This window comes from Felis catus, chromosome A2 (genome assembly GCF_018350175.1).
Source record: "Felis catus isolate Fca126 chromosome A2, F.catus_Fca126_mat1.0, whole genome shotgun sequence".
In the NCBI taxonomy this organism is placed as follows: Eukaryota; Metazoa; Chordata; class Mammalia; order Carnivora; family Felidae; genus Felis; species Felis catus.
This window is the reverse complement of record NC_058369.1, coordinates 89,321,884-89,335,276: the sequence shown is the minus strand read 5'-3', so window position 1 is coordinate 89,335,276 and position 13,393 is coordinate 89,321,884. Positions and strand designations below refer to the sequence as shown.

The 13,393-nt window shown below is 37.6% G+C and overlaps 1 protein-coding gene across 6 annotated transcripts in view; it reads left to right on the top strand.

The window, feature by feature from the left end:
* The window catches only part of SEMA3D (semaphorin 3D), a 199,622-nt gene that overhangs the window by 72,516 nt on the left and 113,713 nt on the right, over positions 1-13,393 (top strand). The gene's annotated exons all lie outside the window — the stretch shown is intronic.

Sequence of the window (13,393 nt, the reverse complement as noted above, 5' to 3'; positions counted from 1 at the left end):
TTTTATTTTTTTTAATTTTTTTTTTCAACGTTTATTTATTTTTGGGACAGAGAGAGACAGATCATGAACGGGGGAGGGGCAGAGAGAGAGGGAGACACAGAATCGGAAACAGGCTCCAGGCTCTGAGCCATCAGCCCAGAGCCCGACGCGGGGCTCGAACTCACGGACCGCGAGATCGTGACCTGGCTGAAGTCGGACGCTTAACCGACTGCGCCACCCAGGCGCCCCATGTTTATTCTTTTAAAAAGACCACGTGGAAGGCTTAAAATACAGAAATGAAAATCTCTTTAAGAAATGAAATCTGCTAATTGTTTTTAAATGTTTAAATTAACATAAAAGCAAAGTTTATATGAGTTATATTTAGTCATCTTACATGTGTGTATGTTTATGTGTATAGATAGATAGACAGGGACTATGCCAAGTTTTATTCTTAAAAATGTATTTCTTTTGTTTTCTCTTCTTGCTTCTTTAATACTTTAAGTAATGAGAAGGATGTAGGGACTTATACTCCTTTATACCAAACTTGGTAGGTAAAACTTATGCCTGAAGTTTTAATAGGTGTTTAAAACAACTTACTGAGTTCAAATTAAATATCAATAATAAAACCTAACTTCATGTCAAATATAAGTGGAAGTGGAATTGGCATTATACCCATTACACATTTCATATGTGGGTATCTGTCTGGAATTTATATCTCCTGAGTTAAAGAATTAGGGCAACATATTATTTTTGAGTTCTAATATTTTTCTAGAATTTTTTAAGCAGTTTAAAAAAACACACAAGAAAACAAAAAACAAACCCAGAAAATTGCCTCTGTGTGGTTGAGGGGAGGATTAACTGGGAAGAGATATGGAAAGAAACGTTTTGGAATTATGGAAGAGTTCTCTATCCTGATAAGGGATGTGATTCCCCGAGTATATGGATTTTCCACAACCCATCGTATGCACAAGTCAGAGTCGTTCATTTGCCTGTATTCAGAATTAATCTTAAGAAAGAACAGAAAACAAATATGAAACTCCAAACAATTAAAAAAAAAAGATAGAGAAAGTTTGAAAATAAAGAGGTTGAAGGGGAAAAAGGAAAAGGAAACTCTATCTGGTTCCTATGATAGAGTAACCACTGAACAGGTAACACTAGAAGATTGCACTGATATGTGTGAACAACACAAAATCAGACTTGCAAAGAAACAGAGAGCAAAGCATTGGTATAAACACGGTGTGTTGTCAGTTCATCCTTAGCACTGGCTGTTATGGTGAGGATTGTTATCATCCCCTTCTTACATATATGGGTATGCTGAGGTACCGAGAAACTGAGAAACTTGCCAAGGTTTCAGATTGGGTCGTGGCTCAGCTCCTGAGTCAGCCTCATGCTGCATAGACACTAACTGCCTGATCCTATTTCTTAGTTCCTGGTCATTAGTGGTTCTTCCCTGAGGCACTCACCCATCAGAGTGAGCTTTAACATTTACAGAAGCACCATGCTGATGTTTGACTGGCTATATGATTTTCAGTTGTCAAAATTAAAAAGAGTTGAAGAAGGCCACATGCTCTATTTAAGATGACAGCGTGGCCCAAAGAGACCTACACACTTGTGAGATGTTATGCCTTTTGATAAATATACGGAAAAAAGTATATATCGTCATCGTGATCATTTGGGTTCATAATCATAGTTCCATACAAATGGTTATAAAATATGAACTCAACTGTGATAAGTTGATTATTTGAAACTAGCAAATTAGAGCCTAAAAATAGAAAAATATTATTAATTAATTCCATATAGCTGCTACTAATTAGTTTATCCCTAGTTTGAGGGTTTTGTTTTGTTTTGTTTGTTTTTGTATGCACATGTTTTTGGACTTGGAATCAATCCTGTGAGTTCAAAGTCTTGTTTACTTATCTCTGTATAGACTGCCACTCCTCTCAGTGCCTAGTGCTTATTTATATAAAAGCAGAACTGGTGTAAGTGTTGGATTAAATGCAGTAAGAATTACTCTTTTGATGGTTCTTCTATTAAGTATACTTTCCAAGTGTTATGTTTTTTAGATTTTTGTTTACATTTGGGTAATTGACATGTCACAGCCTGGTAAGCAGCAACAAAGATTGAATGCAGGGTGAGAATTATGGAAACCTCCTCCCAACCCACCCTCGAAAGATACACACACACACACACACACACACACACACACACACACACCTCTGCTAGCTCCCCATAGCTACTATTAGCCTTTTGTTTCCAGATTGTATGCTAATAATTGAGTGGTCATCTTTACTAGAATTATTCACAACCCTAACAGAGCACTCCTCTTCACACTTTAAAGAATAGGTTGGGGGGGCGCCTGGGTGGCTCAGTCGGTTAAGCGTCCGACTTCAGCCAGGTCACAATCTCGCGGTCCGTGAGTTCGAGCCCCGCGTCGGGCTCTGGGCTGATGGCTCAGAGCCTGGAGCCTGTTTCCGATTCTGTGTCTCCCTCTCTCTCTCTGCCCCTCCCCCGTTCATGCTCTGTCTCTCTCTGTCCCAAAAATAAATAAAAAACGTTGAAAAAATTAAAAAAAAATAAAGAAAAAATAAAGAATAGGTTGGGGCGCCTGGGTGGCTCAGGCGGTTAAGCATCCGATTTTGACTCAGGTCCTGATCTCGCGGTCCATGAGCTTGAGCCCCGCGTCAGGCTCTGTGCTGACAGCTCAGAGCCTGGGGCCTGCTTTGGATTCTGTGTCTCCCTCTCCTTGCATCTCCTCTGCTCACACTCTGTTTCTCCCCCCGCCCTCAAAAATAAACACTAAAAAATAAAAAAAATAAAAGAATATCTCATCTCTGGAAATCATCTATTCAGCACTATGAATGTGCACATCCACTTCCAAGAATGTGAACCACTTCCGTGTTCACCTTTTCTCCACCATATCTGAGAGTTGAAAAGGAAAATAGTTCAAATCCTGATATTTTTTTTTAATTTTTTTTCAACGTTTATTTATTTTTGGGGAGGGGCAGAGAGAGAGGGAGACACAGAATCGGAAACAGGCTCCAAGCTCTGAGCCATCAGCCCAGAGCCCGACGCGGGGCTCGAACTCACGGACCGTGAGATCGTGACCTGGCTGAAGTCGGACGCTTAACCGTCTGCGCCACCCAGGCACCCCCAAATCCTGATATTTTTAAGTGAGCTGTTCCAGAATAAACAGCTATGATGTAAAAAATTCCTGCTAATTTGGGGTTATGGTGAGGCAGATTGCCTGTACACAACATTCCTACTTCTGAGATAACGATCATAGCTCTCTCTTGGCATTTTCCTTCTCTTTTGATTCTAACTAATTGAGATCAGCTAATACCACCCATTGCTTAGATAGTTTGGGGAGCGTCAAAAAGTTTGTGCTTTGGGCATTAAAACACTGCCAGAATGTGAGGTTGGAAACATCAGCTGAAGTGAAAAAATAATTTTGTTTTCAAAAATATTTAATTTTTCTGGTCACAAACTCCACTTTGTTTTCTTTGCTTTCCGTAGTTCATGCTTCCTTAGATGCTGACCAGGGATGCAGACAGTATCAGTAGCATTAGCTACTTGGAGCAGCTGCGAGGTTATTTTGAGGGATTTCTTAAAGGCCAACAGAAAATATAATAACCATTTTATCCGAAGAATGCTCTTTGATAAAGACTTAACTTTGAACTTCTGAATCCACAGGAGCTTGTTTGGCTCTATTGTTTTGTAAAGAGATTTCCCTTCAGTTGCATATTTTGAATTCTTGCACATGTATGCATCCTAAACCTGTTTCTTGAGTAGCAGGTACGGAAACTTGGAGATCAGGATGTTGTATGTATCTGGAATTCATGTTATAAGGTTATGATATACATTTTGCCCTATAGGTTGGACTTCTCTCAGTGGCGTGTACAGTTTATACTGCAGATGTAGTAAAAAATAACTTGTGAGAGATGACCGATTTCAATCCTGTAATAAACAGTATAAACATTCCATATTTCACAATCGTTGTGAAGGAACTCATGGGTTCAGGATATTTTTGCCCAGGAATCATTAGCATCTGCAATATTATTTGTTTGGAGAACCAGAAAATGAGGTAGGTAAAATAAAGAAGAACTGGACAAAAGCTTTGGAATAGGAAGAGAAAAATGAAAGTTAATTGAATATACAAAGACTCATTTCTTATTATGAATTGTAGTGTTTTTTTCATCTTTTTTTTCTTTTTTGTATAGTCTCTCTAGCTTTTCTTTTTCCTTTCCTAATTTTAGATTTTAGTACTACCTTATATGTGAATGGCTTATATCTATTACATATACGTGTATGCATGATATGCATATGTTTCACATGTATCATCTTTTTTCTTACTACATCCTTTGAACCTGGCATAAGGGGAATTCAGCTATCAGTTCCATTTGAATACCCCCCTAAGTCAGTGTGTCGCATAGTAAGCAAAATACCGTCAATTATGCTTTTTGTGAAACATTATTATCTTGCTAGATGTGAATGATTGTCTACAGACCAAAGGTTTCCCTATGGGAACAACTGTGAAAACTATTATGTAGCTCCCTCTTGTTTACAACACATATTAAGATTACTTCCACTTACTCCCAAAGCATTTTCTACTGGAGTTAGTTTCCTTCAGTTAAGTACCCAGTTAATTCACCCAGAGATTGTGAATTTATTAAAGGTGCTTTCCAGTATTTTTACTGTTGTGGTCTTCTAGTAGTTAATAAGCCCTTCCAGTTAAAAAGATCATTGTTGACCTTGATAAGAGTAGTGTCTTTGATGGTTGGTAACCTTCAGAATGGGTTAAAGTGAATCATTAAAATCACTAAGGAGTTCCAACCACAAAATGCAATCTAGAGTGGACATTTTTGTTGTCAAATTAATGGGAAAAGAAGCCGGCTTGCTCTGCATACCTCCCCTTAAGTACGTAGTGAAGAAGCCTTATCAATCTTATAATAAGAATTTACATGTAATATATGTGTTTTTCTATGAAGCAAGTCACTGATGGTTTAATTTTGGTAGATGTGTCATGTTTGAATGAACGCACTTGTTTTCCCAAATGTATTTTCTCTAAACAGAGGCTGTTCATCTGGGCTTCTGTAGTTTCAAGAATTTAGGGATAATCTTACTGTGTGTGTGTGATGTTTAACTGTCAAAAGTTAATAACAATAGTTTCTGAATGCCCATTATGTTTCTGGCCTTGTTCTGGCAACAAGGGGATATGTCAGGAAATGGAAGAGGCCAAAATCCTTGTCATCATGTGGTTTATATTCTGGTAGGAAAGGCAGGCCATATATAAGTACATTGCCTAGCAAAATAGAAGATGATAAGTGCTATGGGGAGAAATGAATCAGGAAAGTTAGCTAGAGAATGGTGGGAGTGTAGTAGTCAAGTATGTGGTAAGGGAAGAGCTCACTGAGAAAGTGATGTTTTTCACAAATACTTAAAGAAATTACTGTCGCAAATCATGCAGATACTTGGGAAAGAAATATTTTTTGGCAAAAGAAACAGCCAGTGCAAATGTCATGAGGCAAAAATGTGTCTGCCATGTTTAAGAATCCTAAGGAAGACAACATGGCTGAAAAACACTGAGATAGAGGAAAGAAGATTAATTTAATCAGAGAGTTGGTAGAAGGAAAAAGATTAGATTCTTCCACTGTTGTCATTGTCAAAACATTGGCTTTTAGTCTGTGTGTTGGGAATTCACTGGAGAATTTTGGCACAGAGGTGATATAATCTGACTCTTATTATAGGATCATTGTGGTTTCTGTATTGTAAATACACTGAAAGGGGGAGGTCAGGGAAGTAGACATATTGTAATAATGCTGGTAAGAAATGATGGTCTGTGGGCCAGACTGGTTGCAGTGAGGTAGGAGAAGAGGATGATATGTAGGTAGAGTCAACGGGATTTTTTGATGGATCAGACATGAAGATAGAGGAGTCAAATCTGACTCCATCTTTTTTTTTTTTTTTTTTTTTTTTAATTTAAGGATGGAGATACCATTAGATGAGATGGTGAAGATTGTGAAAAAAGTAGGTTTTGGGGGGAAATCAAGTGGACATGTTTGTTGGAGAAGACAAGACTATTATGATGTCTAAATGAGATGCCAGGAAGGCATTTGAGTACATAATTTCTGGAGTTTATGGGAGATGTCATTGGAGATATGAATTTGGCAGTTAGCATATAGAAATTTTTAAATCCGTGAAACTCTATGAGATAACAAAGGGATGTAGAAGAATTTGGAGGATTGAGTTCTGGGATTCTCTTAAGCCAAGAAAGTAAAGAAAGGGGAAACGAGCTTCAAAGTGAACTGAAAAGAAGTGCCCAGAGGAACCATGTAGGAGAAAAATCAGTAGTTTGTAGGATACAGGAAGTCAATGAAGAAAGTAAAGGAAGACGTGTTATCAGCAATGTCATGTTCAGCTAATGTTTCTTCAAAGATGACAAGCAAAAATTCACATTAAATTCAACAACAGAAGTTCATTGTTGACCTTGATAAAAGTAGTGTCTTTGAGTGTGGGAGCCATGGCACAATTAGGATGGATTCCTGAGAACATGGGCTCAGGGACTAGAGAGAATTATAGATAATTCTTCCAAGGATTTTTTCTATAATGGAGACATGGACAGTAGTAGCTGGAAGGAAAATAAAATCAAGAGATTTTTTTTTCACAAACTAAATAACACCATATTTATATGCCAATTGTGAAATAATCTAGTAGAGAAATAATTGATGATTCAGGAGAGATGCGAGACAAGGCATACCTTATTGAAGAAAATATTGATGAAATTCCATTCTATTCTCTAAAATAGGCTACATTTAAAACATATGTTAATGATGGAACTGGAGGATATTATGCTAAGTGAAATTAGTCAGAGAGAGACAAATATCCTATGACTTCACTCATATGAGGACTTTAAGAGACAGAACAGATGAACATAAGGGAAGGGAAGCAAAAATATAAAAACAGGAAGGGGGACAAAACATAAGAGACTCTTAAATATGGAGAACATACAGAGGGTTACTGGAGGGGTTGTGGGAGGGGGGATGGGCTAAATGGGTAAGGGGCATTAAGGAATCTACTCCTGAAATCATTGTTGCGCTATAGGCTAACTAATTTGGATATAAATTAAAAAAATAAAAAACAAATTAAAAAAATACCTTAAAAACATGTTAATGAAAGTGGCCCATTTTGCATAATAAACTATTATCTGCATAATTGTCAGTGTCAGCTATTGTCTAGATGGAAAGATAGGTCAAGCAGTTCTAAAACTATGTTCAAGGAGGAATGTGTTTACTGTTTGATATAGTGATACAGGTTGTAAGTACTATCAACGTTTAGAAAATTGAGGCATAAACATTTGGAAAGAAAACTCAGAAAGAAGAGATAACCTCAGAATCACATAAGAGATAATTAAAACAACAGCAACAACAATAGCAACAACAACAACAAACATCCAAGTCTCCTGCTTTTCATTTCAATAGTATTTATACTACAACTTGCCTGCATCCAAGCCTATTAATTAATAATAATTAAAATCTATTTAACACTGTATTTGAGCACTGTTCTAAATATTATTGATCTGTGGAGGTTCACAAAGTGATAGAAGTTACACAATAATGTAAAATAATACATAATTTAATGTTACCACAGAAGTATCATGCAAAAAGTGTTCTTGGAATTAAGAAGGGATATAAAACTCTCTGAGATCTACAAAGGTCAGCAATGTCCTCCTGGCAGGGTAAAAGAGGGCTAGATCAAGGGATACTTTGGTTGTGTCTTTGGTTATGCGTATAAACATGGAAGGAAGTTTAAGAGTATCATTACTTAAGTAAAGGCAATTTTTTGGGGGGATTAAACCCTGTTAAGTCTTTTTTAGTTAAAAAAGTTCTTTGTTTTTAATTTTTTTTTAAGTTTATTCATTTTTGAGAGATAGAGACAGAGCATGACAAGGGGAGGGGCAGAGAGAGAGGGAGACACAAAATCCAAAGCACGCTCCAGGCTCCATGCTGCCAGCACAGAGCCCAATACAGGGCTCGAACTCACTAACTGTAAGATCATGACCCGAGCCGAAGTCAGAAGCTTAACCGAACTGAGCCACCCAGGCACCCCATTAAAAAGGTTCTTTTTAGGGGCGCCTGGCTGGCGCAGTCAGTCTCGAGGTCCGTGAGTTCGAGCCCCGCGTCGGGCTCTGGGCTGATGGCTCAGAGCCTGGAGCCTGTTTCCGATTCTGTGTCTCCCTCTCTCTCTGCCCCTCCCCCGTTCATGCTCTGTCTCTCTCTGTCCCAAAAATAAATAAACGTTGGGAAAAAAAAAAAAAAAAAAGTTCTCTTTGGACAGATCTTGTATGTGGTGGGATTACTATTGTATAAATTATTGAGATAAAATTTTGTATATACAACTGCTTGTTTTAGGACTTTACTTACCTACAATGTGGCTCAACTTCCTTAGGTCTTATTGAGGGAATTTTTACAATGAGATTCTTTCAATACATGTGTAAAAATATAAATTTAAAAACATTTTATCTATTTTTTTAAAAACATTTGTTTGTTTATTTATTTATTTGAGAGAGAGAGAGAGAGAGAGAGAGAGAGAGAGAGAGAAAAAGAGAGAGCGTGCGAGCAGGGAGAGGGCAGAGAGAGAGAATCCCAAGCAGGCTGCGTGTCATCACAGAGCCTGACGCGGGGCTCAAACTCACAAGCCATGAGATCATGACCTGAGCCAAAATTAAGAGTCAGCCTCTTCACTCACTGAGCCACCCAGGCACCCAATTTAAGGACATTTTAAAACTGAATGCCATTGGGTCTTTTTTTCACAGAAAATTTGACAAATGCCTCTGTGCTTCTTAAAACTAGTAATATATATTTTGCATTTTTGTAAAAGTCCTTTAAATTGGCTGATTTAATCCTATTAATTCAGAAGAGGCGTGTATCAGAACTAAGTACTTTTTACTTGTAAAGAATGACACTCATAAAGAAGTTTATTTGACTAAAGCCACAGTGAGCCAGGCACAGTCTGGAAAATAAGGTAAATATTTCAGCAATAGGTATATTGTGTAAAAATGTAACTAAAATTGTTTTGTAAAAGAATCTTGTTTTTCTAAATAAGGCTAACTCTTCAAATATAAAATGTAGCTGTAATAGGCAACAGGGCTTCAAGTCAGAAGACCTCGATTTTAGCTCTTTCTATCGCATGTACAGTTCAGCCACCATTAGGATGAGGATTTGCTCTTTCTGAGTCTAGGTTTTCTCATCTAGAAATTAGTGATAACCCTCTAGTTCTCCTCAAAGATCAAGTTGGATAAAATAGGGAAAGTTCCTTGAATGTCACAAAACACAAATTGAATATCATGACAGGCTTCAAAGGGAGTCCAAACAGTACGTAATTGAATTAATTGAAGTAAAAACTGAAGGTCTTTACAAATACAATTATATTTAGGCATTTCTGGTAGAATTTCTGCTGCTGCAGGTAACAGGACATTTACCTAAAAGTCAATAATAAATTATAATTTGTCATCTTCGCATCTCCTTCCAGGTTAATGCATGTTAAATGAACGCACTTCCCTTCCTTGTATGAGAGAACTGAGGGGGGAAAGCTCATATATCATTGGTTTAAATTAAGCAGGTCATTTATCACTTATAGCAACTAAGTTAGTTATAATTTTTTTTTAATTTTTTTTTCAACGTTTATTTATTTTTGGGACAGAGAGAGACAGAGCATGAATGGGGGAGGGGCAGAGAGAGAGGGAGACACAGAATCGGAAACAGGCTCCAGGCTCTGAGCCATCAGCCCAGAGCCCGACGTGGGGCTCGAACTCCCGGACCGCGAGATCATGACCTGGCTGAAGTCGGACGCTTAACCAACTGTGCCACCCAGGCGCCCCAGTTAGTTATAATTTAAGTTAATTAGATTGTTAGAATAAGTAAGGGATATGCACAATTGACCAATGTACAATTGTAATGGAAAAAAAATAATTTGGCCATCCTGCATAAATTAACACGCACCATGTTTTAAATGTTTGAGGGAAACTCTAGTGTGGAGAAGAAGGAAGAGTTCAGCTCTTCTCTTCAGTGCAGTGGGGCCATGTTGTACTTTAGCCTTTCTTACTGCAACTTTGGTTCAATGATCTGTAGCACCAGAATAATCTGGGAGTTTGTTAGAATTGTACAATCTCATTTCCCTGACACCTTTCTAAATGAGAAACAAGAATCCCAGATGATTTGAAAGCTTGTTAAATCCTGAGAAGTGCTGTTCTAGAGTGTTCTTATTCAGACCTCTTCCTCTATTCCCCACCTGCTCCCCTTCCAAGCATTTGGAGATAACAACCAGAACCTTTAATGACTGCAAACCATTAGAGCCACAGTTGGGTCTCTTAATGACACATTAACCTCTCTAAATTATTCATATGGTTGTAATAAATTCTGATTTAGATGGGAGGCAGGTAAACCAACATACATAAGAATCACTAGTTTGAAAACCGTTAGTTAAGTATTTGTTAGACTTCTTATGTGCAAGAAATAGTGATGGATTACAGCATTGATTTAGACATTATTCTTATCTGCAAGAGCTTCTAGTTTTTTTAAGGGACAAAATAATTGCAAAAATATTAATTCAATAGGATTAGGATATTTTTTAAATGAATGCCATTCAAGAATGTTGAAGAAGGTTGGGTATGAAATGGAACTTTGAACGATGGAAAACATTTATACTTTATTGAATGAAGTGTATGTTGGCATTGGAAGATTTTGATCATGAAATTGACCTAACTTAATTGTGATTTAGGGGAAAAAAAAAAGAATAGATAGCATCATGTGGTAGACATAGGTGAAGGAGAAGGGCATAGAACAAAGTTATTTATGAATCAGGTATAGTAATTTAGACAAGGAATAATACGCATTTGGCCTGGGTTGCAATAGGAATAAATATTTGAGGGGGAAGAATAGAAAATTTACATGATCAAATTTATAAGACTTAAATTTAGCTTGATGTTGGTGTAAGGAAGTGAAATAGACTTAGAGGCACCAATTATTTAAATACAGGAAAAAAGAGTAAGGGACCAAGGAAGGTAAACTAAAAACAATTCTGATTTTTTGAGCCTGGGAACTAGGTCATGTCATTAAGTCATTGAAGTCAGTAAGATCGGTTGATTGGGGGAAAATGACAGTAGCAAGCAGGCTACTGAAAATTATGAACTGTGATTTAAGAGAGGCAGTGCAGGGTGCCTGTGTGGTTCAGTCGGTTAAGTGTCCAACTTGGGCTCAGGTCATGATCTTGCAGTTCGTGGGTTCGAGCCCCACATCGGGCTTTGTGCTTACAGCTTAGAGCCTGGAGCCTGCTTCGGATTCTGTCTTCCTCTCTATCCGCCCCTCCCTCACTCGCACTCTGTCTCTCTCTCAAAAATAAACATTAGGGGCGCCTGGGTGGCGCAGTCGGTTAAGCGTCCGACTTCAGCCAGGTCACGATCTCGCGGTCTGTGAGTTTGAGCCCCGCGTCAGGCTCTGGGCTGATGGCTCAGAGCCTGGAGCCTGTTTCTGATTCTGTGTCTCCCTCTCTCTCTGCCCCTCCCCCCTTCATGCTCTGTCTCTCTCTGTCCCAAAAATAAATAAACGTTGAAAATAATTAAAAAAATAAATAAATAAACATTAAAAAAATACAAAAAGATAAGAGAGGAGTGTGGTTTTAGGTGTCTATCTCAAAGTCATGAGCAGAGATCTAATAATTTGTGAGACAAAAACATTTATAGGAAACTATAAATGGAAAACATTATTTCATTGCCTATGCTCTATAAACACTGCCTGAAATTCAGGAGAACATTATTCCATGACTGTATTTTTAATCTTCCTTTTGGAAGTCTGTGTGCATACTCTGACACAGATTCTCTGCACACCTCTACCTGGATTACCTACCTTGGGCATGTGGGGAGAGGACCCTTTCTGGAGAAAACCTCGAGAAAAGTTCTACAGATAATAGTCATCTGTTTGTTTGGAATGAAAGCCAAACTCAAAGTTTCTTGAGCCAATAGAAATTAAAATTTAGATCAATATCACACTGAGTGCCCGGCATGATAAGTGAAAAACAACAAAATCAAACCAACAAAAACAAAGTTCAAGACATGTTCAGTCCAATTATTTTAAACTTCATAATAGTAACAGTGAAGAAGTGATTCATATAACTTCCAGAAACAATAAAAGACACGTTCCAAGGCTGGGGATACGATAACGTGAGACTTCTCAATCATGAGTTTGAAAACTGGAAGATAGTGTTCACATGCCTCAGATCACTAAGGGTGAATGCTGGTCAACCCAGAATTCTATAGTTAGCCCACCTATTAATAAAAATAAATTAGTGGCCTTTTTACACATGTAAAATTTCAAAAATTTAAGTCTCAGTCACCATTTCTTAAGAAGTTTCTGGAGATGTGCTCATCAGAATAAGAAAATAAGTCAAGGAAGAAGACACGGGATCTAGGAAAGTTGGGATTCGTAGTAGGAGAAAGGTGGAAAGAAGTTTGAGAAAGCTGTCCCTCTGGTGAGAGAATAGCCAGTCTAGTTTGTAGGGAGAAGAAGACAGGGTCCAGGAGACATCTCCAGGAGATAAAAAACAATCCGACAGAATTTCATATGAAAATTTTATGCAGGCCCTTTTCAGGAATTGTGGAAAGGTTTGATCATGATTTAATTTTTTTAATATTTATTTATTTATTGAGAGGGAGAGAGACAGAGTGTGAGTAGAGGAGGGACAGAGAGAGAGGGAGACACAGAATCCAAAACAGGCTCCAGGATCCAAGCTGTCAGCACAGAGCCTGACCCGGGGCTCGGACTCACAAACCACTGGATCATGACCTGAGCCGAAGTGGGATGCTTAACCGACTGAACCCAGATTTAATCATGATCTTAAAGAAAACTAAGTAAATGTCACAACTTGGAAATTATTAATTAAAGCAACAGATTTTTTTTTTCCAAGAAAGTATGATCAGAGAACTAGTTTTCTAAGTAGGGAAGAGTATTTACGTTGTTTAATAATGAAACCATTGAATACAGCTTTTCATAAAAATGGACATATAATCATGTCAGGACTTTGGTTAAAGGGAAAGAGTTGGCATCAGAAAGCTAAAATTCTCAATTTCTGTCAAAGGGAATTCAGTAGAAATGTCTGAAAATAATGTTCTAAAAGATAGTAGTGTATACATATTATTTAGAAATAGAAAAATGAATAGAAAATAAACTACTAAACTGGTTTGGAGGTAGACAGACGATGGGAGAGGAGACAGATGCTTACATATGCCTTTTAACTTTACTTTTTGGTGCACGTATACTTAATTTTGGTGGATGCAATTAATTTTTAAAAATATCGTTATAAAATGTTGTTCTTTTCCAAAAATGTTATTACTCTTTGTTCTGTATATTCATCATGATCTTAACTT